A 26,260-nucleotide genomic window follows, 5' to 3' on the forward strand; every position below is an offset into this window, starting at 1 on the left:
GATCGGAAGCCAGTGGTCACAGCCCTGTCTTTTCCTTGGAAGGCCCATGGCAGGTGGAACATTGGACTAACTGAGACAACCTCCCGAGTTCAGCTCCCAGAGAAACAAGGATACATCTTTTAAGGGGCGCCTGGGGGTCTCAGTCAGTGGAGCGTCTGACTCTTGATTTTGGCTCAGATCATGATCTCAGGGTCGTGAGAGCAAACCCCAAGTGAGGCTCCGTGATCAGTGTAGGGCCTGCTTGGGATTTTCTCTCTCCAAAAGAAAATAATATAAAACGTAACCCTTTGAAAATGTCAAAAACATTCTTAGTTCTCAGAACTGAAGGTAAAAGGGCAAAAAAACAGTCAGGCTGTGGGCGGGCTATAGTTTGCCAAGCCTGTTTGGAGGAAAAATAATAGCTCACATTTGTTTAGTATTTGCTGTGTTCCAGCATTGATCTGTTCAACTCCTTGCGTGGAGAGGAGAGCACATGCAAAGGGCCTGAGGCAGGAAATTCTTGGAAGTTGGAGGAGCAGGTGGTGGGAGATACAGTTTCCAAAGCCACACATATAAGATGTGAACTCAGGAAGTGTGCGTGAGACATGCTTAAATTAGACTCATGACAAAGAACAAGATTTGACCCAGTGGGATTAAGGACATTCACATTCATGCATTCAAATCAAGTATCGAACCTCCTTATTACTCCAGTGCTCTCTTCTGCCTCCTGAGATTTGGGCCAATGAAGGCGGAGGCTTGGCAGCTTTGTGGAGAGGGGAGAATTCAGCCCATGGCTGGGTGTCCTCAGGCCAGGCTGAGAGAAGAGGGTGTGTGGGTGTGCCAGACCACAGGACTAAAACCATAACCTGGGCGTGGCCTCCTTCAAGCAACTGACAAGGGCCCCGGAGACACACACGGCAGGGAGTTGAAGAGAACCTCAGAGTTCTGAGTTAGCTCAACCTACCAGACTCAGCCAAAAGACTGTTAGGAGCTTGTGGTTCTGTCTCTCCCTCCCTGCCTCTTTCCCTTCCTTAAAACAGAGGATAGGTAGGAAAAGCTCTTGCATTGTAAGAATTCATAAACACAGGAGCTGAGATTTATTGAGAACTTACCGTGTGCTAAGTGTTTTCACTGTTAGAAGAAATTGGGAAATGGACAAAAAGACATTATTGACTGTACTTTCTTTAATGGCCTGTGTTCCATTGTTCTTATTGATAGTGATGCAAATGATTTTATCCATAGAAATGCAGATGAGTTTTGTCGGGAACACAACTGATTATTGTCCCAGGACTACTGGCCAGTTTTGCACCCATCTGTAACTTTATTCCAGCATTTCTGTTAGCCTGTATGCTTATGTGTGTGTTTGTATTGTCCCTTGAACCGTTTGTAACATCCTACTGGTTCCCTCGTTAATAAAGGAGTTAAAAGCAATCTTTGACGCATCTCTATTTTAAATCTGTATGAGTTGTAACCTTACCTTTAAAAAAATGTATTCTTTTTCCCTATTAAAGATTTTATTTATTCAGGGGCGCCTGGGTGGCTCAGTGGGTTAAAGCCTCTGCCTTCGGCTCAGATCATGATCCCAGGGTCCTGGGATCGAGTCCCGCATCGAGCTCTCTGCTCAACGAGGAGCCTGCTTCCTTCTCTCTCTCTGCCTGTCTCTCTGCCTACTTGTGATCTCTGACTGTCAAATAAATAAATAAAATCTTTAAAAAAAAAGATTTTATTTATTCACTTGACAGAGCTCGAGAGAGAGAGTACAAGCAAGGGGAGCGGCAGGCAGAAGGAAAGGGAGAAGCAGGCTCCCTGTTGAGCAGGGAGCCTGATGCGGTGCCGGGCTCAATCCCAAGACCCCAGGATCATGACCTGAGCCAAAGGCAGACACTTAGTGGACTGAGCCACGCAGATGCCCCTAAACAGACGAATTCTTTTTTTTTTTTTAAAGATTTTATTTATTTATTTGACAGAGAGAGATCACAAGTAGGCAGAGAGGCACAGGCAGAGAGAGAGGAGGAAGCAGGCTCCCCGCCGAGCAGAGAGCCGGAACAACAATATACACAGTCTTATTTACAATCCTGTTAGGTGGCTGTCTTTGCCGTCATCCTCATTTTACAGAAGAGGGAAACTGAGGTCCAGGGAGCCATGAAATCTGCCCAACGCCATCCACAGGAATTGTTTGAGTCAAGCTTTGCACCTAGCGAATGGGTCCCAGGGCTGGGGTGCTTTGTCACTGTCGTGTGTGGTTGATTTGACACAATAGAGCGTGACAGGCCCATCCCAACTGTGCTATTGGATTTCAAGATGGTGCCCATGACGTTGGCCCTTTAGGATTCTCCAGATCTCAATGCCTTATAGCTTGCTGATGGGGCCAGCTGCACTGGGAACCCCAAGGGGCAGGCATGGGAACTTCTTTTGTCCTTGTCAGACACCCAGCAACGGGGCTGTGGACAGTGCAGGGGGCCGGCAGAGTCTCACTGGTGAGTGTGAAGAAGCCAATTCAGAGAAGGCCTTGGAACATCCAGCCGAGGGTCCGGACTTGCTCGTCAGTGTCACTAAGGTCTGCGCCTTTGATCTGCTTATTTTCACAGAATCAATGTAAACGAATAGTCACGATTGTTTCCGCGAGAGCGTGGAATTCTTTAGGGGCCGTCAAAAACAGCTACAATCTGAATAGTTTACTGCCTGATGAGTGAGCTGATTTTTAAAATGCTCAGGAAGCACCTTAAGTCAGAGTGAAATCAAGTTATGCTTGTGAACTATTGAACCGCCAACATTTTCCGAAGTGAGAATGAACCGACCCGTATTTGACTAGTCGCCGTTCCTGGGGACACTCAAATGACAGCTGACGGAGTCAGAACCCTCCTCCTGAGGTCGTTTCCTTTGTGAGTGAGCTGAGGGCTTGCCCCGGAGTGTGGACAGGTAACATTTGCGGAGTTTTTACTATGGATCACGCATTTTCTAACTGGTCAGCACGTATGCTCACCGCATCTTTAAAGGCCCTGTGGCGGGAGTTCACAATTAGCCTCATTTTACAGACGAGGTGGCTGAGGTCCAGGTTGGTCGTCCCTTGCCAAAGGCCACAAAATAAAACGAAGACTTTTATGGGCAGGAAATCGGCTAACTGCACTACTTACCTGCGAAAGTAGTTTTTTGTTTTTGTTTTTTTTTTTGTTTTTTTTTTTTTTCTGAAAAAGGAAGGATTATTCGGGGGATAGAACCAAGAACCCAGGAGCTGTAGAGAATCGTTGCCAGCACCGACCAAGCAGCTTACACCATGTGCCCAGCTGAGTTTCAAAATAGATCAGTAATAGATAACCCACATGCCTAGGAACCACCTGCAGCACAGAGAGAAAGAGATGGACCGATTAGAGAAGTCTGTTCCAGCATGTAGGGGGACCAGTTCCAGGTGCTTTCATTTTTTTAAATGGGTGGACCTAGGATGACGCTTTCTTCATTCTTTTGCCTCCTTGTAATATTCTTGAGAGACAGATAAGCCAGACTCAGGTTTCTGCCCTGACTCCGGCATTCAGAAGGTTGCAGGTGGGATCCTGGATGACCTTGGCCTCTGAATCTTAAGGTATTACAGAGGTGCGGATTTTTATCAACAGCTTAGAATAGAACAAGATTTTCGCTCTGCTACTGTGAGCTTTGGGGCTTCCAAAGAGGTGACTCTGGGGTTTCTTTTGGGGGTAATGGGAAAAGGTAGGGATTGCTTCCTCCAACTAAACCCCAAACAGCGTTTTTTGTTTGTTTGTTTGTTTAAATAATTACTCCGCACCCACGTATGTGTAGTTTGCAGGACATAAAAGTGGGAAGAAGAGGATAGAAATGACCAGGGTCCAACCCCTGAGGACTCCTGCTAACATTAAAGTACTTGCAGAGGCTGGTGTGCTGGGTATTCAGGTGGGCTTGCTCAAACGCCATTCCATCCCCCCTCTACCATTCCTTCTTCAACGTTGGAGGCCATAATGCAGAAAACTGTATTTTCCAGACTCCTTTGCAGGTAGAGCTCTGGATGTGAATTATATTCCGCCGCGGGATGTGGAAGGTGGAAGGGAGCTAAGTGCCATCATGCTGCGGCTCCAGGATGTGGAAGGTGGCCTTTGCGGCACCTGCTCCCCCCGTCCATGTCCCAGCTTCCCTGGTGTTGAGAAGCAGGTGCAATCAAGGTGTACTCTTGAACTTTATGGATCTACTGGCAGCCTCTGAAATTGTAGTCCCATGGAGGGTCAGTTCTGCATGCTGCTAGAGTCTTGAGCCCGTGCCCCCAAAGCCCCAGCGGTTTGGCAAGCGCCCCGTTCTCTGTATTAAACCGCAGAATGATATCTGTTTCCTGCTCTGAAACTGGATTGAGACTGTTAAATTATTAGATGTTATAGAAATAAACAAACCAAAGGTTAAGTCTTCCCTCCTTTCCCCAATTCCATCTCCCTTCATGAACAGCAACAGGCAAAAAAAAAAGCTTCTGGGGCGCCTGGGTGGCTCAGTGGATTAAGCCGCTGCCTTCGGCTCAGGTCATGATCTCAGGGTCCTGGGATCGAGCCCCGCATCAGGCTCTCTGCTCCACAGGGAGCCTGCTTCCTCCTCTCTCTCTGCCTGCCTCTCTGCCTGCTTGTGATCTCTCTCTCCGTCAAATAAATAAATAAAATCTTTAAAAAAAAAAAAAAAAGCTTCTTTGTGAGTTTCTTCATATAGATAGATGAAATACATTATGTAACGTATGTAACATTACCCAGAAGGGATCATTAAATGGTCATTGTTTTGCCCACTGATACCTTTCCATTCAAAATATTTTTTGAATCACAATAAGATATCAACACACTGATAGGAATGGCTAAAATAAAATAGGAAAAACTAACAGTACCAAGTGTCGAAAAAGACAAGCAGGGACAGGAACGGTCTCGTGTTGCTGGTTTGGAAATCTAAACTGGTTGAACCACTTTGGAAAACTGTTGAGAAGTTGGCACCGAAGTCACACATAGACCTGCTCACTGCCCCAGCAATGGGTCCATAAAAAGACTTGTTACAAAAGTGGTCAGGGCAGCTTTGTTCCTAAAGAGTAGAAACTACGCAAAGTCGCACGTCTGCGTACATAGTAGTTCTATCCCAGTGTGGAATACTATTTGGCCATAAAAAGGAACAAACCGCAGAAACACCAGCAATGTGGGTAAATTTCAGAAACATGATGCCACGCCAAGGAGACGGACACAGGAGGTTCAAGTGTGGCAGAGCTCCTTTGCGGTCCCCGAAGTCAAGACACAGGCAGGCTGCTACCTCTCATGGCGGTGACCAGCAAGGGGCTCAAGGAGCCCTCCGAGGTGATGTAGAAGCTCAGAGACGAAACTACGTCGAACAATCTTGTGCGTATCTTGGAATTCTTTTGCAGATGTATCCGTAGGGTCAATTCTTGGAAGTTAAATTGCTGGGTCAGAGGGAACTTGACCATCTCACAGATGTGCCCAACTGTCCTCCAAAAATACCCGAGCGACATACACACCCACCCACCGCGTCAGCAAGGAGAACGCCAGTCTTCCCCACGCCCTCACTGGCGCTGGACATGATCAGCCGTTACAAGGTTTGCCCATCTGCCACTTAGAAACTGTTTCATCTTTGTTTTGACTTTTTTAAAAATTAGATCTGCTCTATCATGACCCAACTCCCATATTGGATTTCTGCATCTGATTTCATTCGAGGAAAGGGTCTGTGGATGAAAATGTCAGACTGGACCGAAGGAAGGACCATATCTCCGGAAACACAGCGACCAAAAACTAAGAGCAGAGTTTCTCCCCAGTGGGGTTTTCCAGCCAGTGCTGAGGTTGGGAAACAGTACGGACACCCAACTCAGAGCTCCGGGGGCAGCTTCCGGCTCTGGACAGGATGTTCTGACTTTGCACGGCTCAGTTTCCTCACCTGTGAAGTGGCGGTGTTAATACGGTAGCTCCTGTTGGGAGCACGGAGCTGACGCTCAGCCAGAACTCAGCCCGGACCAGGTGTACCCAGTCTTCTGCAAGTGCTAGCCGTTGCTGTGGTCGTGGTGACTCATCACGGAGACTTCCCCTGTGGGCCGTAGTTTCTATCTTTATATGGTGAGGCTAAGCGAGATCCTTCCCAGCTGTCCTGCCCCATGGCCTCTTCCCCAGGGGCCCATGGGAACACCCTGCTTCCCTGCCCCCGGCACCATGTCCCAGGCTCCTGAAGTCACCCACCTGCCAACGTATCACTCGGGCTACACCATCTCTGGCCATCTTTCCTGGCCTCCAGGTGACTTGCACGTGGTCACCTGGCCCCAAAGCCTGGAGTTTATTTCAAAGTCTCAGGACCCCTGGAGAAAAGAATTTCTCTGGCTTTGGCTTGCTGCCCCTCCCTCTAAGAGGAGTGAGACACACGCTTTCCTGTTCCCTCCACCCCGAGGGTCCATACCCAAAGCACTAATCCTTGTTTCCTCCTTGTCTCTCTGCATATCAACTTGGGGGGCCTTAGGTAGACTCCAACGGACACTAAATGCCAATTCAGGCTCCGTCGGGATGTTCCCCCTCCCACCACAAAAGGGCATCCTCGCGGTATCCCTGCTAAGGCCCCATCTGCCTTGGCTCACTTCATGGAACTTGATGAACATTTTCCTTCTTCTGGATCTGGGTCTGGTCCCCGTGAGCAAGGGAGGCCCCCACCTTGCTCAAATTGAGAAATCCCTTCCCTCAACATTGTAATGGACTTGGACGAAAGGATCAGATCATTTGAAAGCCAAATACCCTCTGAGAACATTTCAACATCATCCATTAACATTTCTTCCTCTCCCGCCCCCAACTTCTGCCCACCTCTCCTAGTTAATCACCTATGCCTGGCAGCCACCTGTTGGATTCTCAGCCCCATCGAAGTCCAGGGTCCCCAGTGGAGATGTGTCATTTCATGTCTCTGACAGCAGTGATTTCCTCCAGCCCCTGGCGTGTTCGCTAGAACTGAGCCTTGCTTTTTTTTTTTTTTCTTTTCATTAAATAATCGGTTATAGCCTCACATCAAAGTGAGTTCGAAGAGGAGGGGGCAGGGAGAGAGAGATGGGTGCTTGTTTATTAGCTGTGGGTTCGGACAACTCTTTTCATGTTCACCTGAGGACTGGGGGAAGGACAACGTGCCACATCGGATGGGGTAATTATTAAATGAGGTTCGAGGGACCGAGAGGTGCACTCATAAAACGAAAAGTTATTTCCCTCGGTTGCCCTGAACATTGACTCACCTCAGAGGCTTGGAAGTTCAATGCCGGGGTCCTGCTGACTTTGTCTTCAAGCAGAAGTTTGCAAAGATCCCTTTGCTTTCAGGAGATGGGGAGGTAGATAATCACACAGACAGAAGTCGACACAGAATAATCACAGGTAGGATTGATTCAAGCTGTACTACGTGCTGGGTATTTGCTAAGCATCTGGCACGTATGATCTCTAGGAAACCTCACACCCATCCTTGGAAAAATTTAACTTCCACCAGCCCTGATTGGCAGTGAGAAACAGGAGGGCTAAAAAGGTTTATGAACAAAAAAATTCAAGGTCACACAGTACACCGAGGCCGAGCCACAAGGAATGTTGGCTTTTGGGGCTGGGGATCTTTCTCTGAGGGCCCGTTGTGTGCATGGAGGGCGGGGTGCTCAGAGGCAACCCCGGTCTCGACTCCCTGGAGGCCGGGAGTTCCCACCAAATGTCACAACCATTGCCTGGCGTGCCCCGGAGTGGGGACGCAGCATCACGTCAGGTCAAGAACAGCTGTGCTAAACCCTTTGGCGTCTCTGTGGAGACGCGCCCCTTGGGGTCCTCTGCTGACTGCAGAGGCTGCTGGAGAAGCGGCTCTTCTGACGGTCACTGAGCTGCAGGGATGTGTCCCCGCTCCAGGCTCCAAGCCATCTGGCACTTTACCTGCATTTACCAAGAAGCTGGTGTGTGTGCCAGAGTAGCTTTGGGAAGTTACAGAAATGAACAACACGCGGCCTTCTCTCACCGTCCAGAAGAGAGGTCATGGTCTAGTAAACCGCAGCTAAATCTGGCCTATGGAATGTTTTTCTCATCTTGCGAAGATTTAGTCAAAAAATTGAATTGGTGGCCAATGTCTAAAGATTTGAAGATTTCACTTAAAAAAAAAAAAATCCAAGTGTATGGCTTATTTAGAAAAGAGTCGGAAGACCCTTCCACGGTCAAGGGCGGGAAAGCCTTGACAGTAATCATCGGCGACCCTGCACGTTGCCCTGGCTTCCTGCTGCCCCCCATCAGCAACCTGCTTTAGCGTCTCAGCCTCTCTGGTCCCAGAGTGTGATCCGAGGCACCCGGAAGTCTGGAGCAATACCAGCCGATGTTAGCACCAAATTGCACGTGGGGACTCCTTCCTACAGGGGCATCAGACCTTAGTGCAGGGGGATTCTCCGAGGAGGGAGAGACGCCAGGGATGGAGCTGAGCAGTAAATGTAGGTAGTCTTTGGCAGGAGTGGGGCCCAGAGAGGGAGAAGCCGTGTGGTGGCTGATGGGCAGCAAGACGAACTCCTGTATCCAAAAGGGGTCCCAGAGGGAAAGCGGGAGGGCTCTCAAGGGAGGTGCTGTTCCTGCCCTCGGGTGACCTCCACCTATTTGAGGATCCCCGGGGAAGAGCCGTGAACATAAACTTCATCAAATCAAGGCAACAGACGAGGTTCTAGAGTGGGTTAAAGGAAGGAGGTGAACGTGGCCTTCCTCTGGAGCCACCTAAGGTTTTGGCTTAGGAATCACACGTTTATGCTTCTGATCTCCCCCACCCCCTAACGGAAGTGTTCAAACTCCTATGAGAGGCAGAACAGTCAGTCTAATGAACCTTGGTCCCATCACCCAGCCTCAACAACAGCCAACCCATGGCCCACTGCGTTTCTTCCATCCGGTTCTGTCTGGCGCCTCTCACCAAGGCAACGGGACTGACAGTCGGAGCGGTGATTTATTAAAGCCCAAGTTAGTTCAAGTCACTCCCCTACCAAAAACACTGGAGTGACTTCCCTTTGCCTTAGAACAAAGCCCATTCTCATCCTGGCCTCCAGGACCTGCAGGATCTCACCCCACAGCCTTGCCCACCAACCTCAGGACCTTTGCTCCCAGGCAACTGAGCACACTTCAGCTCTCCTTCTCAGAACGTTAGCTCTGCCGAGCAAGACCTGTCTCTGGAATACTTTTACCTTCCTCCATAGCGCCCTGCATGCAGCGTGGTTGGGACACAGGTCTCCATGCCTGCCTCCTGGTCATTATAAAGGATTTCCTAAAATTGGGGTTCTTCTTCTGGAAGCAACGCTATGCACACAGGAGACATCTGTCCTTTGCATTCTCACTGTGGGAATTGGAAGTCCAGCCCCCATCCCACACCAAATGCTCACACTCCGGTTCCTGCTTTGCTGTGAGTAACAAAGCCCTTTGCCTCTGACCCAGGAGTCTTGCATCTTGTGGCAGCAGCCATGACATGGTGTCAGACCATGCGTTAGCTTGCAAGTAGGGTAGAATCCCAGATCCTCTCGAGATCTATTTTTTTTTTTAAAGATTTTATTTATTTATTTATTTGACAGAGAGAAATCGCAAGTAGGCAGAGAGAAGGGGATGGGGAGCAGGCTCCCTGCTGAGCAGAGAACCCCATGTGGGGCTCGATCCCAGGACCCTGAGATCATGACCCGAGCCGAAGGCAGAGGCTTAACCCACTGAGCCACCCGGGCGCCTCCTCTCGAGATCTTGGCAGATATGTGCTCAATGCGTGCTTGCGCTTGCCGAACAGAACCACGCATGCCCTGCAGGGGGCCACTAAGAACCTTCAGCTCCCCCACGCAGTCACAGATGTTGCTGGGTGAGTTGTTCTTCGTCCCATCTGGGTCATCAAAAAAGAAAAAAAAAAAAAAGACTCCATTTGCTCATCTGCAAAGTAGGGGTACCACGGCACCTTTCTCAAATGCTGGTTCGGCAGGAATCCAAACGAGGGGCTTCTGTCTCTGCCATAGGGGTGTGTGTGTGTGTCTGTGTGTCTGTCTGTCTATCTAAAGGTAGACCAGATGTCCAAGTCAGCTCACTGGGGGTATCCTCCACTCCTTCTGGGCCCTGTTAGAGACACGTGGGTAGCCCTGCATTCTGGATCTCTTTTTCCTGGTGGGCAGGACCCCAGCCCGACTCCCCCACGACCCCCGGAGCTAGGAGACCTCGATGAGGAGCCGGGCTCGGTGTTCTTCTGTGGTCTCCTACGCTCTTCGTGCCCTGGTTTCTTCATCTGCAGAGTGGAGAGTAAGGGCCATGCCTGTTTCCAAGTGTTGCTGGGCCTTGGGGGAGCTGCTGTATCTCAGCCGTCTTGTTCATCTGAGTTCCTCTTTCAGTAGTTCATCTGTAACTGGTGTCCATTTGTATTAATATCGATCATCTATCAGGCCCAGGATGGATAATCCAGGAGCTGGAAGAGAGGAAGGAGACCTTAGAAGCTCACTTATCCTGGGAACGTTCTAGCAACAGGTGGGCTCGGGAAAAGTTCCTGGGGAAGGCCCCATGCAGGCACGCTTGCAAAGGAGGACAATTCCTGCCCTTCAGAGGAAAAGTCCTCCTGGAATAAGCTCATCAGTGGGAACGGGCTCCCCAGGGACTCCCAGGGGAATCATCTGTTGGCCCAGCTCATTCGTAAAACAGCCGCATTCGTTTCTAGAAATGTCACTCGTTATTCCAGTCCAGGGGGTTACTGCTTCCCGCTGGGAAGCCAGCCCAGAAGAAATGGGCAGTAAAGTGTTTCATAAAATTAGTTTCGGAACGAAGGGGCTGGCTTCACATCAAGGCATGTCAGCAAGGTGCTGGGCCCGAGAGGCCACATTTACTATCCAGTGATGTAAGTGAGGCCGTAAAAAGGATATTTATGAGCGAGTCTTACGGAGAAGTCTCGCCAGCTGCTTCGGTGGTGTAATGATATACGTGCAAAATGAAACAGCACAGTTAGAGTTAATAATAAATCATATATAATAACAGGTCGCAGATCTCCCAGCTGGAAGACGAAGGAGCCTGGAAATCTTCAGTAAGAGAAGGCGGGGAAGCTGCGCGTCTGAGATCCTGCCCCTTTCCCTCCACTCTGGATTTTCGAGCTGGATCCCCCCGGGGGCTGAAAGAAAAGACCTCCAGGTTGCAAGTCTAATGTGTCCTGGGGTAAAAGATGGGTAGAAGGTTGTCTTTTTTTTTTTTATTAGTATTGCTTTTATTTTGTAACTTGTCTTGTTTTGGAAAAGACTTAGAATATTCTAGATGAAGAGAAGTAAGTCTTTGACCACCCCTCCCGCCTCTAGGTCCTCCCGGATCCCGACCTCCCTGCCTAGGCACTGTGTGTACAAGGCCGTGTTTGGAGCCCACGGGATTTGCTACTGGAATGGTCAGGGGCCTGGAGGGACGAGGGGTCAAGTAGGGTGCCTTGGGCAGTACAGCGAGGGAGGGGAGGACGGCTGGCACAGCAGAAAGTGGCCTGTATGCACAGTCTTCAGGAGGTAAACCAGCGGGGAGGGGGTGGTGGGAGCCGATCCAGCTCCGGAGGGCTGCCTGGCAGCGGGGGCAGGGAGACTCCCTTTATTACCCAGAGAGCGGTGCCGCAGTAATCAGTAATCGGTAATCAATAATCAGAAACCACAATCGCAGCCTCCTGAAAGAGTGAAGCAAGCTGGGGGCAAAGACGGGTGTCCCCGGAAGCTGTCCTTGTCCTCTGACTCCCTCCTGTCCAGCTGACTCCACAGCTGCTGGCCCAGGCTCTCCGGAGCGCCTGGATGGAGCAGGAGACAGGGCACGTGCCAGACTGGCCTTTGCAGAGCAAGGCTGGGGGCTGGCTCAGGACTGGATGGTTCCAGGAGCCAGAGGGAGAGGGACTTCGGGGCTCGTTCACAACTCCGCATGTGGTCACTGCATAACCATTTTTGAGCGTTTATTAAAACCAGGCTCTGGATGTGTAGTAGGGATGTGGGAGAGCCCAGACCACGCTGGAAAGAAAGTAGCCCCAAACTTCAGAAACACCAAAGGATTGTTTCAAAAACACAGCACCCCATGCTGTCTCCACACGTCATGGGAAACGCAGGGCACAGTCCCGTGTTCCCTGCTGTTGGGGTTAAAGGAGGCTTGGCCCTTTCCTGAAGAGAAAAGGAAAGAAAAACTCAGAGCACCTCAATTGCGCCACCTGGTGGTGAGATATGTCAGTACTGCAACCAAGCAAGCGTCTCCCACACCCCTACGGCCCCAGGATGCTGATTGTGCACCCCACCTCCAAGGTGGGGTTCCAGAAAGCTCCTAGTGTTTGTCTGGCCCCCGGGGTCTGGGTGAAGCCAGAGGAAGATGCTCAGAACCATCAAGAACCATTGGCCTGAGGCGCCTGGGTGGCTCAGTCAGTTAAGCGTCTGCCTTCGGCTGGGGTCATGATCCTGGGGTTGTGGGATCGAGTCCCACATCAGACTCCCTGTTCTGCGGGGAGTCTGCTTCTCCCTCTGCCCATCCCCCTGCTTGTGCATTCTCTCTCTCTCCCTAGCTTGCTTTCTCCCAAATAAAGAAAATCTTAAAAAAAAAAAAAAAAAAGAGAGAGAGAGAGAGAGAGAGATCGAGAGAGAGAGAAAGAACCATTGGCCTTTCCAGCTTTAGGAGTCCAGGTGCCACTGATGGGGAAGCCCAGGGCACTTGCAACAGCTAGGCAGGACTGTGGCAGTTCCAGGGTGGGCTCAGGGAGGACAGCCCTGTCCCCAGGCTCTGGACCTAGGAAACATTCTAGTTTCCCAAATCTCAGCATGGTGTCTGCTCCAGGATGTGTCTCTTCTCTTCAGAGCCATCAGCGGAGGGTGCCACGGTTCAGTGAGGAGGGTTCAGTGGTGTGGCCGAGGAACACAGAGTGAAGACAATCTCCACCGCCCCATGACCGGTAACTCCCATGCTGATACAGCCAGGGGCCGGAGAGACCCGGGGTTCTATCCCCGGGAAGCAGTTTTACCTCTCTGAGCCTCTTTTCTTCACGTTATAAAAAGAATAAAAGCATCTTGTCACACAGTCGCTGCAAAGAGTAAGCAAGGAAATGAGATCAAAGCGTTTAGCCTCGTGTCTGGTAAAACCATTTGGGACATAAAATGTCGTTGTGATGATCATTAAATGCCCTTATTTATGGAGAATTTAGTATGTTCCAGGCTTCATAGCAAATGAGTATTAACAGTAACACAACGTCTGATGAAAACACTCTCTGGGCCTGCGCTGGCTGAGAGCTTGGCAGTCACGGTTTCCTTCTGCACAACCTTATAAAGCAGCCCAACGTCTCAATGTTGGTGTCCCCCCCAAATTCCCACGTTGAAATCCCAACCATATACCATATGGTTGGGATTTATATATATATATATATATATATATATATATATATATATATAAAATACTATACCAAGGGGCATGGTATTAGAAGGTGGGGCCTTCGGGGGTGCTTAGGTCATAAGGACAGAGCCTCCATGAATGAGGGTAGTGGTCTTTGAAAAGAAACCCACGGATCTCCCTCTTCTCCTGTGCTCACAGAACTTCCACAAGGAGAAAACATGGTGAGAAAGGCTGTGAACCAGGATGAGGACGCTCACCCAACTGCGCGGCTACCTGACCTTAGACCCCTCACCTCCGGACCTGTGAGATCCATATGCGTTGTTTCTAGGCCACCTGGTGTGGCATTTGGTGATAGCATTCCAAATGGGCTAAAAGGGGTAGGTTAAATTATCTCTGCTTTTTGATGAGGCCAAGAGAGGGTAAGAGACCTGCCCAAGATCACACAGCTAATGAGGTTCAAAGACGGGATGGGAACACAAATCCATCCACTCCAAATGGCTTGGGAGAGTGAAAACGGGTGTTCAAGGTGCCTCCACAGCAGGGAACTGAGATCCAAAGGTCAAAATCATTGTGTTCTTTAGTGTAAGAAGAGCTCTTCCGTTGGCAAAGAAATATGAAGTTCATAGGGCTGCCCTGTGCGGGGGGAGCTGGACTGGAGTGGCCCTGACCTTTGGGTGAGTGGCTGTGTATTAGGGAGTCTGCCAGGGAAGGTGACCCTGACGGGGCTGTGACTTAGGAGAGCCAGAGGAAGTTTGAGCAAAGGCAGGAGGCTGGAGGGAGCATGGAGAATGTGGGCAGCTCGGAGATTCACGGTGGTTGTAGCTTGGAGTTGAAGCAAGGAGTGAGAGACAGCAGCAGGTCAAGGGTGGGGAATGAAGCCAAAGAAAGGGTCGGGCTCTGTAAGGGTCATTGAGGGGCCTTATCAGTGAAGCCAGAAAGGTGACTTGAAGGTGACTTTAAGCAGTAACATGATCAAATTCATGTTTTAGGAAACTCAAGAGTTTGGGGGCATCTGTGTGGCTCAGTTGGTTAAGCATCTGTCTTTGGCTCAGGTCATGATCTCAAAGTCCCAGGATCAAGGTCAGGCTCCAGGGATTGAGCCCCACATCAGGCTCCCTGCTCAGGGATGAGTCTACTTATTCCTCTTGCTCTGCCCCTCCCCTCTTGCTCTGCCCCTCCCCACTGCTCCTGCTTGCACTCTCTCTCAAATAAGTAAAGAAATAAAATCTTAAAAAAAAAAAAAAGGAAACAGTTTTTTAAGTGTGGAGGATGAAGTTCTCCAGCCTGCCTTTCAATTGTTTTTAATGAAAATTAATATGTGTTCACTATAAAAAATATAAATGGCACAGAAATATATAACATAAACATGACCACCCCTTTCTCCAATTCCGCTCTCCAAAAGTTATTACTATGAAATAGCTTGGTGTGTATTGCTCCAGACGTTCATAGATAGATAGATAGATAGGTGGATGATTGATAAATAGATGATAGATGGATGGTGGATGGATGGGTGGATAGATAGAGAGAGGGAGAAATAGGGAGAGAGGTATAAAATTCTTTCCCAATGACTTATTAGAAGAGCCCAAAATGCAGACACCCTCCCCCCTAATGGAATCCAACAGGGTCTAGACTAGCAGTTCTCAACCGCAGGGATTCTGTGCCCCAGGAACCTTGGCGGTGGTATCTGGAGGTATGTTTGGCTCTCACAGTGTGTGTGGGGCTGCTCCTGGCTTCCAGAGGGTCAAGACTGCTGTAGCAACATCCTGCAATGCACAGGACCGTGCCCCCCTCCACAGCCCAGAGTGAGCTAGCTCAAAATGTCAGTAGCACTGAGGCTGAGAAACCCTGCCTTCAAAGGGACCCCCTGTCATCAGATTTGCTAGTTGCAAGGGACAGAAGAAGACTGTATTTTTGCAATATGGAGTTGCTCATGAAAGTATCAAGAGGCGGAGGGCCAGGCTCACACGGCCAGGGACAAGGCCTTTGTCAGGCTGCAGAAATGTCAGGCTGCATCAGGTGTGGTGATAATGCCATCCTTGGTTGTGCCCAACTGTTCCCTGAATTCCACCTCTGGAACTGTCACCACGGCCACTGTTGCACCGCCCAGTGCCTCTAGCCGGTTCCAGAGGAAGCAGAGACTGGTAGGCATCCGGCTTGAGTCTGGCATAGACCATAGTAGCCATTAGGATTTTCATAATGGTTTCCATTATTGTCCCCCAAGGGTCCTGTTTAGACACTTTTTTTTTCTATTTGCTGCCCCTTAGGAAATTTCAGTACCGAGACAAGTATATATTTATGTGCTCATACTTGTCTGTGCTTTGTACATCAACACACAAAGACTTCCTCACCCATCCTCCTCCTCCCCCGGAGAATGTGCAGCGTCTGTCCCGGCACTAGCCCGGTATCAGACTTGCCTGAGGAAGCTTTCCCAAATTAGAGATTCCCTGGCCTTGACCTGAACCCCCTGATTCAGCACCACCAGGACTGCAGGCTGGCAATCTGCATTTTGACCTGGTGACCAGGGAGGTTTTGGAATAGGTGGTGTGCTGGGAGCAATTCCCAAACGGGGTTGCACATTGGAGTCACCCGGGAGCTTTAAAATCACATCCGTGTTTCATTTCACCCTGCAGGGGCCCTCAGCTAACCGGCTAGGGGTGTGAGGGATGCTGACGCGCAGATGGGGTTGGCTCCGGTAGACTGGAGGAGACGGCGCTGGATGGAGCCGGTCTGGATGCTGGCTTTGCTGCTCATCTGCTGTGTGTCCTCGGGGAGATGGCTCGCTGTCTCTGAGCTTCAGCCTCTCGAGCCATAAGATGGACTGTGATGCCCACCCGGAAGGTCAGGTTCGTGTCTGTGAGATGACGGACATGAAGCGACTGCCATAGATTTTGATCGGGAGGTTGAACCCTCCAGACCCGTGTTTCTCAGACTCTCACATGCACGTGGATTCCCGGGCAGCTGGTCAAAATGTGGATTCTGATTCGGCGGGTCCGGGTGGCACCCGAGATTTTCCATTGATAACAAGTTCCAAGGGGATGTCAACATGGCCCGTCTGAAGTCTTTATTGGAGAGCGAGAGTTGACCTAGATCTGGTTTCTCACACTCAGCAGCAGAGGCTTCCTGGGTCACTGTGCTGGGGGCCAAACTGGGCATCACAGAATGTGAGGGGCGTCCTTGTGGACTCTCCCCACTGGATGCCAGTGGCACCCTCCTCCCCCAGTGTGACAACCAAAAATGTCTCCAGATGTCGCCTGATGCCCCTTGGGGGACACGTGGAGACGCCCTGGTCTCAGCCCGTGGGGTGATGAAGACGTCACCTATACAGACTGATGTCAGCGGCTCCATCCACCCGAAGACCAGACAGCCTGATGCGGGGACACGGTCATGACTACCCGTGTTCTCCACGAAGACAGGCACGGAGGGAGTGAACGGGTTCAGGATACCTGGGAGGGGCGAGGGTCCTCATGCAGAGTGAGGCTGGTCCCCACTGCGTGGGGGAGTGTGGGTGACGTTCAGTCACGGTGACATGAAGGGGAGAGCAGGACAGACCACCCCCTGCAGAAGCCGGTGGGGGGGGGGCGTTAGGTTTGCCCCATGGGAGGGAGGCAGGGGTGAGGGGCAGCACCCCAGTTCACATGGGACACGGGTGGGGGGTTTTCAGGGATTTTTGTTAACGCTGTCTTTGAAGGGAAGTGACCCAAGCCGGTAACACTGAGCAAACGCACCTCTAAACCAGGGGCTCAGCAATGGCAGACCTCAAGCTGGGGAGGGGGCCTCTACGCACGCCTCCTGTGGTCAAGAGCAGGTCTGGGCCAGATGCAAGCACGGGGTCATGTGCACAGTCACCCTGCCCGACTGAACCGTGCAGGCACGACTCCCCAGGTGCTCAGAAATGCTGTGCACTCCAGCGTGCTGTCCCCAGGGACCCGAATCCGCAACCACCCGACTCTAGAGGCCAGACCGTTTCCTCCCATCTTCTCCACGATTCTCAAAGCCGTCTTCCTTTCATTATGAAAGATCACTAACACGGCTGCCCGTCCCCTGCCCATTCACTCTGGGCCTGTCCTTGCATTACACATTTTATAGAATCCTCTCCGTGAATCCTCGCCAAGCAGAACAGAAAACACACTGCTGTTCTGGAGATGAGAGCACAGAGAGGTTAGGTGACATGCCCAAGGTCACATAGCTCCTAAGTAGTGAAGCATGGACAGGTAAGCAAGCTTACGTTTCTTGTTCTTCTGTGTTGGTGAGGCCTTGGACCATTCCTATTTTGAAAGATGGAAATACTGGTTTTCCCCTTTTCTCCTTTCTTTCTCCTTTCTACGCCTGCAGAGGGTCTGGGGGCCCTAAGAGTCAGGAGGGGCAAGGGCTTGGGGCTGAGCTGGATGAACTTTGAGATTTCAGAGCAGAGTGTAGGACAACTCGGAGAGGGCGGGGGGGGGGGGGAGGGAGGGGGTCAGTTCTTTTGCGTCTCTAAACCTGATACTGAGGCCACAAGTTCTAAGTCCAAACTCTGGTTTGTCTCTGCTCCCCAACAGGAGGGGCTTGCTTCTCCAACCTGAGCCTCAGTTTCCCCATCGAGAAGACGAAAATGCTGGTTTTGGCGGTCTGGGATGTTTTGAGTCAGTAGCAGCGGCTTCCTTCGTTCCCAGCACTGATGCTCTGAGGTTTCCTCTGTAAGTAAAGTCGCGAGGAATGCCAGCTCCCCTCAAAGATCATGTGGCCCCTGGCCTCTATATCCCCTGAGGTCCACTGAGACCCCTTTCTCTTCTTCCACTCCTCTGGCCCTGATGGCCAGGTGGACATGAATACGGCTGTTCCTAGGATGGGGGGTGGGGTGGGGAAGCCACTCTGGTTTTCTCCCCTGGCCGGAGGTGATTGTCACACTCCGGGAGACCGAGTCACCGCAGCACATTCTCTCCGCCATGCCCCGCCCCCACGCCCAGCTCTCTTCACACTGAGACGGGTGGCAGAGGGGCCTCGAGCCCTCCCTTTCGCATGCACCTCTGCTTGGCCTCGGGCACATGCTGAGCCGAGGAAGCTGCCAAGCTCCGTCGGTATGTCACACTGTCACCCGGGCGGGGGCTCCGAGGCAGAGAGATGAAAATGACACCGGGCGCTCACAGCGGGCTCGGCGGGCTGCGGACAGCTGTGTGTCGGCGCCAACGAGCAAGACTGCTCTTGAGCCGTTCGACAGACTTGAACCATTCTTTACGGAGGAAACGGCAGCGCGAACACCTTTAAAATCACCCTGTGGACTTCAGGGGATGTTTCTGCTTCCTGGCTGGTCAGGGTTAGCCGCCGGGACAGAGTCTGTGTCCGCATCCGCTCTGATAAGAAGGACTGTTCGGAGGAGAGGGCAGAGAGGTCAAGGTCTTGTGAGCCAAGCAGCTCAGGACATCCGTGGTTGGAGGGGACAGGCCGGAAGCCGACCGTGAAGAATGCCCCGTGCCCACCACTATGCCAGGGGTGATGCTTGTAGGGTAAAAGCCACAGTCCTAGCCCGGGCCCCTGGGGCCCCACAAGTCCCCTCACTCCCCGCGCTCTGCAGCTCCACCAGGCTGCCCTGTCTCTGTTCTTCCAGCCCAGTGAGTTCCTGCCTCCGGGCCTTTGCACTTGTTTCCGCGGCCTGGAATTCTCTGCCCCACGGCATAAACAGGGCTCGCTCCCCTTGTTCCTTATGATGTCACCTCTGTAAAGGGGTCTTCCCTGACTACCCCGCAAGCCGCAGGAAGCCCACCCCTGCCTTCGCATCCTCTCCTCTGCAGGACCATCAGCCTCGACGGGTGTGTCCTTTCTTTATTGGGTTCTCAGCTCACCGTTGGGGAATTCTGACAGCTGGCAGGTTGCCGTGTGCTTTGTCCTGTGGGGCCTGGTGTGTCCCCAACTGCAGGACGTACACAGAGAGGACACGTAATAAATACTTGTCAGAGGAGCACATTTTGGTGAGGCCGTCAGTGTGCCTTGCTGTGATCGCCGCTAGCAGCGGTTCAAGAGCCTTCAGAACCGGGAGCCGACAGGAGCCCTGGGGCACCACGAAACCCTGGGAGGATGGGACAGTCCTTTTGTGTGCCGAGCGCTGCCGCTGATGGTGCCAGCGCGGGGTCCCTGCTCAGAGCCACACTCCCCCCTCCCCGTGGCTCAGGCATGGCCGCTTCTCCTCCAGGCTCAGGGCTGGGCCTCAGGCTCACGGTGGCATCAATCCCACCACGGATCTCCCTTCCACGCGGTGGCACTCGGGAATATCTGTCCCTTGGCTCACATGGATTCTTTCTCAGCCTCCACGACGCCCCGTGAGGTAGGCTCTGTTACCCCTGGTCTTAGAGATGAGGAACCGGAGGGGGGCCTGGAGCCCCATCTGCTCCTCCTGGGACGACAAAGCTGCCGCCTCAGGGAGCGAAGCCATCAGGACCTGTTACCAGCTAGACCAGGCCGTGGGGTCTTCTCCTCAGGAGCACATCCCCCGACCCCATCCTGATAATTCGGGTCAGCAATCGCTTCAGGGCATTTTTTGATGAGCACAGCCTGCTGGGTGATGCTTCCAGGACCCTTGGGAAAACTGTCCTCAAAGAGCTTCCAGATCAGTACAAGTGCTGAGACAGAAGGTTCTAGAATCCATGGACTAGATCTAGAGGGACAAACAGAAGGAGTGGCATCCTGGGCAGATGGGTGTGGAGCAAAGCCGTCCTGTGCTGGCGGGTAGGGTTGTCTCAGCCGAGCTGGAGGGTGGCCAGGTGTCAGCAGCAAGGGGCATGGGGGGGAGTTAGGCAGGGAACAGTCCGAACGCTTACCTTGTTGCAATGAAAAAAGATGTCAGGAGCAGGGCATGGCTGTTGGGGCCAAAGCTTCCAGGGGTCTAAGGGAGGGAGGGAGGTGAGGCCAGAGGCAGGCCAGGGCCCACACGGGCCCATACCTGAGGGTCTGGCTGTGTTCACCAGGCCGGCATCTTGGTCAGGGCTCACCTCGGGAGGCAGAACCAGTAAGAAGGCCCAACAAAAGAAACGGGACCAGCATAAGGGATATAATAAGGGACTCATTGCAAGGAGTTGGCATAGGCACCTGTGAGACTGTCTAGGCAGGTCTGGAATCTGCGGGGCAGGCTGTAGGAAAGAGCCGGAAACCTCTGGCACCGACTGAGGCTGGTGTTCGCAGGCAGAATTTCTTCTTCAGCAGGGATCCCCAGCTCCCACCCTTAAAGCCTTTCACCTGATTGGACCAGGCCCACCCAAACCATCTAGGACAGTCTCCCTTACGGACAGTCACCTAATTACGGATATAAATCACATCTACCAGACTCCTTAGCCGAAGCACCCCTGAGGTTGCCTTGCAGGTGAACCAGGCCCTGTGGTGAGTGCCGTCCGGTGCTGGCTCTCCTGGCCTGCATCTCCCACCTGCTCTCCCTCACTGGTTCTGTCCCAGACCCACTAACCTCTTGCTGTTCCTCCAGTGAGGTAGGCACACTCCCACCCCAGGGCCTTTGGACTTCCTGTGTCCCTGCCTAGAGCACTTGCCTCCCAGATCAAAGCAGGGCCCCTCCGTCACCTCCTTCAAGTCTTGGGGAGGCCGTCCCCCCCAGGCTTGTCTAAAGCCGCCTCCATCCCTCGCTGCCCGCTGTGTTGTTGTCAAGAAGCTACTCCCCAACGTGATATTATATGTTTATTTGTCTATTACTGCCTCCTCGAATGCAGGATCAGAGCAAGGATTTATTTTGCGGCTAAAGGTGGTGTCTTCAGACTTGAGATCTTGGCACCTGGGAGGAGTTGAACCCACATTTCTTAAACGAACGGATGAAGGGGAATGAAGACGTGGTTCACATTCACCTCAATTCAGTCTCACCAAGTTCTGCCTTTAATATTTTCTCCGGGGACCACCGTCGGACCATTCAGACATTGTTCTCTCCTTTAAAAAACAAAACCCGTCCATGGCTTCAGGAAGGGAAGTTTCTGTGGTCTTCAGTGGTGGGAGGGGAGGGAGGCTGTGAGCCCCAAGTCGGAGATTCCCGAGATTGGCCCAAGTAAAGTCCGGTCTCTACTGTGTCCCGACTCATGGTGACTGCAGTCACCACGTCCCACAAGAGACTTCCTCCCCACCTTCCTGACTGCTGGACTTAGGAAACTGCTCACTCTTTGCCCTAGAGCCAGATCTCCTCCCCTCCCGCCTCCATCCCGCCCCCCTGGACAAACAGCCCCGATCCTCAGGCTCTGTGGGAACTCTGTACCTTTCATGGTTTGGAAAAGTGGGATTTCCAACGAGCCCTGCAGCCTCAGCCCACGGGGCCTGCAAACACGGGCCATGGTCCCACTGTGGCTAAACCACATATCCATGTGAAGACGGAAGGAGTTCTTCCTAGATTCCCAACAGAAAGCTTTCGCCTGGCTCCTGGACTTCCAGGAAGGAGTTAACCCCTCTTATCCCACGCTTACAAAATTTGCGGGATGAGCTTCCGGCCCCGGGAAGATGAAGCCCCTTTCCACTCTGCAGATGGTTTTGCTTGAGGTTTGGGAGCCCAAGACGACAGCAGCGGTTTCACTGACTCGAATAAAGGCTTTCCTCGACCACACCCTTGCCGCCTGGGTCTCCTTCCAGAAAGGTCTAGGCCCACCTTTGTCTCTCAAACGCTCTTCTTTGCAGAAACTCTGAAAATGCTCCCTGATGGAAACAACAGGGTCGCAAACTTAAATTTCACAGGTGGCCAGAGGGAACACATGTGACCAGCCGGCCTCCGGGGCATTGTTTTCAAATAGGATTTCAGAGCCACAGAGAGACTCACTTAGAGATTTACCAATTCCTCCTCACACAGGAAGAAGGAAAAAAGGAAACATTTTGAGGCTTGGAATCAAGTCGGGACACTTTAAATTCATCTTTCCAACGGTGGGTACTCGAGTTTCGGGGGACCGGCACTGAAGGGGAACAGCTCTCACCCTCTCGGACGAAATACACCCGCTCAGCTACCCGGTTTCTCCCAGAGACGTCACAGCACCAAGAGCACGTTCTGCCTTTTTTTTTTTTTCCTTTTCCTTCCCCTCTTAGACCTTAAGGTGACATCATCGTGACTAACAGCAAAAGGTATCCTCGGATCCCGGTTTTGTTTTACGAACTGTTATATATTAAATGCTGCCCCTTCGGTGAGAGCTGTCAAAACAGTTTCATGTAATCTTCCCCGGGAGAAAGATCTCTGTGATGCCACATAACTCAAATTATACAAATAACTGTCAGGAACCATTACCATCAGCCGCGGAGGGGGCGGGGGAGGGGAGGGAGGCGCGGGGCAAATCCTCCCTGAACCAGAAGGGAAAATGCCGGACGTGGTCCGTTCACGGTGAGGAGCAAGAATCCCTCTTTGTCTGAAGCCCACCTCGGCCACGCATCAGCTTGTCCCAGCTGGAGAGAAACCGGGCGTCCCGGCCGGGGCGGGGGTCGCTCTGGAAGACCCACCCCTGGCTTTGAATTAGGGACCATGACAGACCGTGTCTGTGCCCTTGGAGAACCTATGGAACCGCTCTGGGCATCACTCCTGCCGTGCCAGAGCCCAGGCGGAGGGGTTGGCATGACGAGCTGCTGACCGACGTGGGTGCTGGTGGGTACAGGGTGGGGGGGCCGGTGATGCCGGATGCCACGCCCCCGCGCCGCACCCTTGCACCCCGATCCTTGAGGCACAGCCCGGGAAGGGTGCCTGGTGCTGAGGAGCCCCCGCATGGCCTTCTCCCTTCTCCAGTCCGTGTGGTCTGGGCAAACTCGGACATCTAGATACACCGCCGATAAGGGCTTGGGAAGGGCTCCACGGGGATCTGACGCAACTGAGTTTCAGGTGTGTTGTGTTCTCAGGGAGTGGGAACAGCCCAGAGCCCCCAAGACGATCTTCCCTGGTCCCCGGGGGACCAGCCGGCTGAGAGGCCCAGTGGGACTGGGAGGCCTGGCTTCCCTGACACCAGCCCCCAGGAGGGATGGGGGGAACTGTCCCTCTCCCACACCCCTGCTGGGGCACAAAGCAGAAACAGCCGCGGGAGTGGGAGCTTTGGTCGTTCAACACCTCCCCATGAAGACGAATATTCCTCCTCTCCGGGCAGCTAGGGGAGAAATTCTCTGCCCCGTTCAGCAGGTGTAACCCAAAGATCTCAGCCCCAAACCTTTTCTTCTGCAGGAGCAGAGGCTCAGCCCGGTCTTGGAGGCTCGGCAAGGCCCTCGCTCCCCTCTGGTAACTCATCTCTAGAGACACGCAGGCTGGCGCAGAAGCAGGATCGACCTTTCCAGACTGGAATTTGGTGGGACTTCTCTCTTTGGAATAATTCAAAGCCTGCTAGGCGGGACCTTGGCTCCTTGACCCGGGGGTAAGAAATAGGGTGCGTGGCAGGACCCCGAGACACCGACCCCAGTCAGCCAGGTTTCCTCTTTCGCAGACCCCGGCTTCACCCTTAGCCCCAGCCCTACAGCGGGGCTTACTTTTACGCACTTGTGTTCCGCGGCTCCTTCCAGTCCCTCTGCGTGGAATTCACCCTCATTTCTCTGGTTAATTTCCGCACATCTTTTGTTGCCAAGCCGGGCTGTCCCTGATACCCCCAGGCTGGGCCAGGCCTGTACCCCAACGCCCCCTGACCTGTAGCTCTTTTGCTCCGGCTCTCCCACAAGACCGGCGGGTCTCAACGCCGGCTGCACAGTAGAACCCCCGGGGCACTTTGGAGCTAACCCCCTGCCCGGGCCCCACTGTCCTTCAGTGCAGTCAGAGCCTCTGAGGGCAGGGCCTGGGCACCTCTGCTTTCCAAGTGCTCCCCAAGGGACTGAGAAGCGCAGGGAAGGCTGGAACCTCACACGAGACCCCGAGCCTTCCCAGGGCAGAGGCTCCCGGCCACGGACCCATGCATTCCCTGCCTCTGGCCCTCCGTGTGCTGGTGGCTGGTGCACAGCAGGAACTCAGGCACAAGTCCCTGCAGGGATTTTAGTCCGCAGGCAGAGGTCTGTGAGAACGCTCACTGCTTTCGTCTTCTTGAGCTAAACTTTATTTTATTTTTTTAAACTCTGAGTGTCCTTTCTCAAGGCTAGTAGAGAAAGAGCACCGTCTTTCCTGGAATCCCCATCATCGGGGATGTGCCCTGGTTTGAGGCTATGGCGGGAGAATGGACACCTCGTCCTCTGGGATTCAGGGACCCTGTTGCCATGGAGATGTCAGCGTCCCTGTCTGCAGGGCAACCTTGAGCTCTGGGCCTGTCCTGCTTCCATGGCTGGGAGCTGAGAATTTCTGCAAGGGTGCTGACGGCCCCACCCGCCAGCCATGCATGAGGGCTGGTCCTCTGGGATCCAGAGTGGGGTGAGGTTGGCTTTGGCCAAGGAGGACTCTCCTCCCCGCTTTTCAAACAGGGGCCATCTCTGACCGCAAAGCCTCTTTTCCCTCTCAACTCCTCTGCGATCTCTCTCAAGCCTCCTTTGCCTTTAGAAAACAAAAGCCAGAAAGACTTATAAGCCTCTTTCTCCCTCTTCCCTCCCTCACTCCCCTGGGACAAACAAGCCCAGAGGAGCCAGGGGCAAGGGAACCAGGAAAGGAAAAGGTAAATATCTAAAAATAGTACCCAGAGGCCGTAAAAGTAATAGCTAACATTATCTCATTTCATCGTCAGACCTCTTGTGATATAGCTCCTGGGATCATGCCCATTTTCCAGATGAGCAAAATGAGGCTAAAAGAGTGGGGAGGGGGTCACCTGCCCGGGATCACACAGCTCGGAAACGAAGATCCCCAGTTTCCACCCAGGTCTGTCTAAGTCCTACCTTTCCACTATCTTAGACAATGACCCATCCCATTGGTGTTCCTGTTCTCAGTGAGACCTGGTTTTTTCCTCCAATTTTGATTCTTTTTTTTCCTTTTTTTCCATTTTATCTATCTCTAAATGCATTTAGAGTTACTTGAGGATATCCTTGGCTTCACGAGAACATCTGGAACGGGAGAGTAAAGAGTTCAGAGCCATGTTTATAGCTCAAGTATCCTTGTGCCCATTACAGTAGAGAAGAGACTTACTCTTGTGCGACTCCCTCTCGGGGGCTTCACCAGGAAAATCTGTACTTACAGATAAGAGCCCCGTGCGGTTCTCCGCCACTTCGGAGAGAGCGAAACCTAACCCGTAGAACCCTCATCTCCCCTCCTGCTCTTCTGATCCCCCCCCAATCCTCCATCCTCCCCACCCCCCATGCCAAGCACACGGGTTCATCTGAGAAGCCCGTGCTTGGTTTCACTCCCACACTACTGCGGAGAAGCATCTTGATTTTCGTAAGGGCAGAATTTTTTTTTTAATTTTTATTTATTTTTTCTTCTTCTTCTTCTTCTTTTTTTACAGAAGTTAGTGTTCTTCATTGACTCTGTCCTTTCCCCACATTTTCCTTTGTTCTTGTTTTCTGGATTGATGTCCTTTGGTCACAGAAACAATTTTTCTTATCTTCCCAAATCATTCTCATCAACTTTAGCCTCTTCTTTTTCGGGCTTTTGACATTTGAGAAAACGTCTAGGTCCGTGAGTACCTCCTGCTGAAAAGAACGCTCTGGAACACCATTCTGATCTGGTGTGACCTTTGTCCGCGAGGTCATCTCAGAGGTCACCGAGCACTGGTGGTGGGGGGTCCGCCAGAGCCCAAACAAGCGAATCTATGTCAAAAGCAATTTTCCGAAAGTGCCTGTCTCGACAGGCCAGCCCTCGGCCCCAGGGGTTCGGCCCCCAATGGGTTCAAGATGCTTCTCTCCAGGGCTGTGGGAGCAACCCCTCCAGACGTCTTCAGGGACAGTCCCGCCCTCAGCTGTCTTTCCAGCAAGTCATTGCAGAGTTTGGCTGGTGGCCGCCTGGTGGGTGTTTACTGAGCTGAGTTTTGCTCCCAGTTAATTTACTCGTGAAATTAATTGCTGTTTCACGGCTCCAGAAGTTTATGCCAAAGCCGCACCTGATGCCTTTCGTGGGGGTGTTTCCTTCTGCTCTTATTGGCAAT

The sequence above is a fragment of the Meles meles genome, chromosome 16, assembly GCF_922984935.1.
Source record: "Meles meles chromosome 16, mMelMel3.1 paternal haplotype, whole genome shotgun sequence".
Taxonomy (NCBI): domain Eukaryota; kingdom Metazoa; phylum Chordata; class Mammalia; order Carnivora; family Mustelidae; genus Meles; species Meles meles.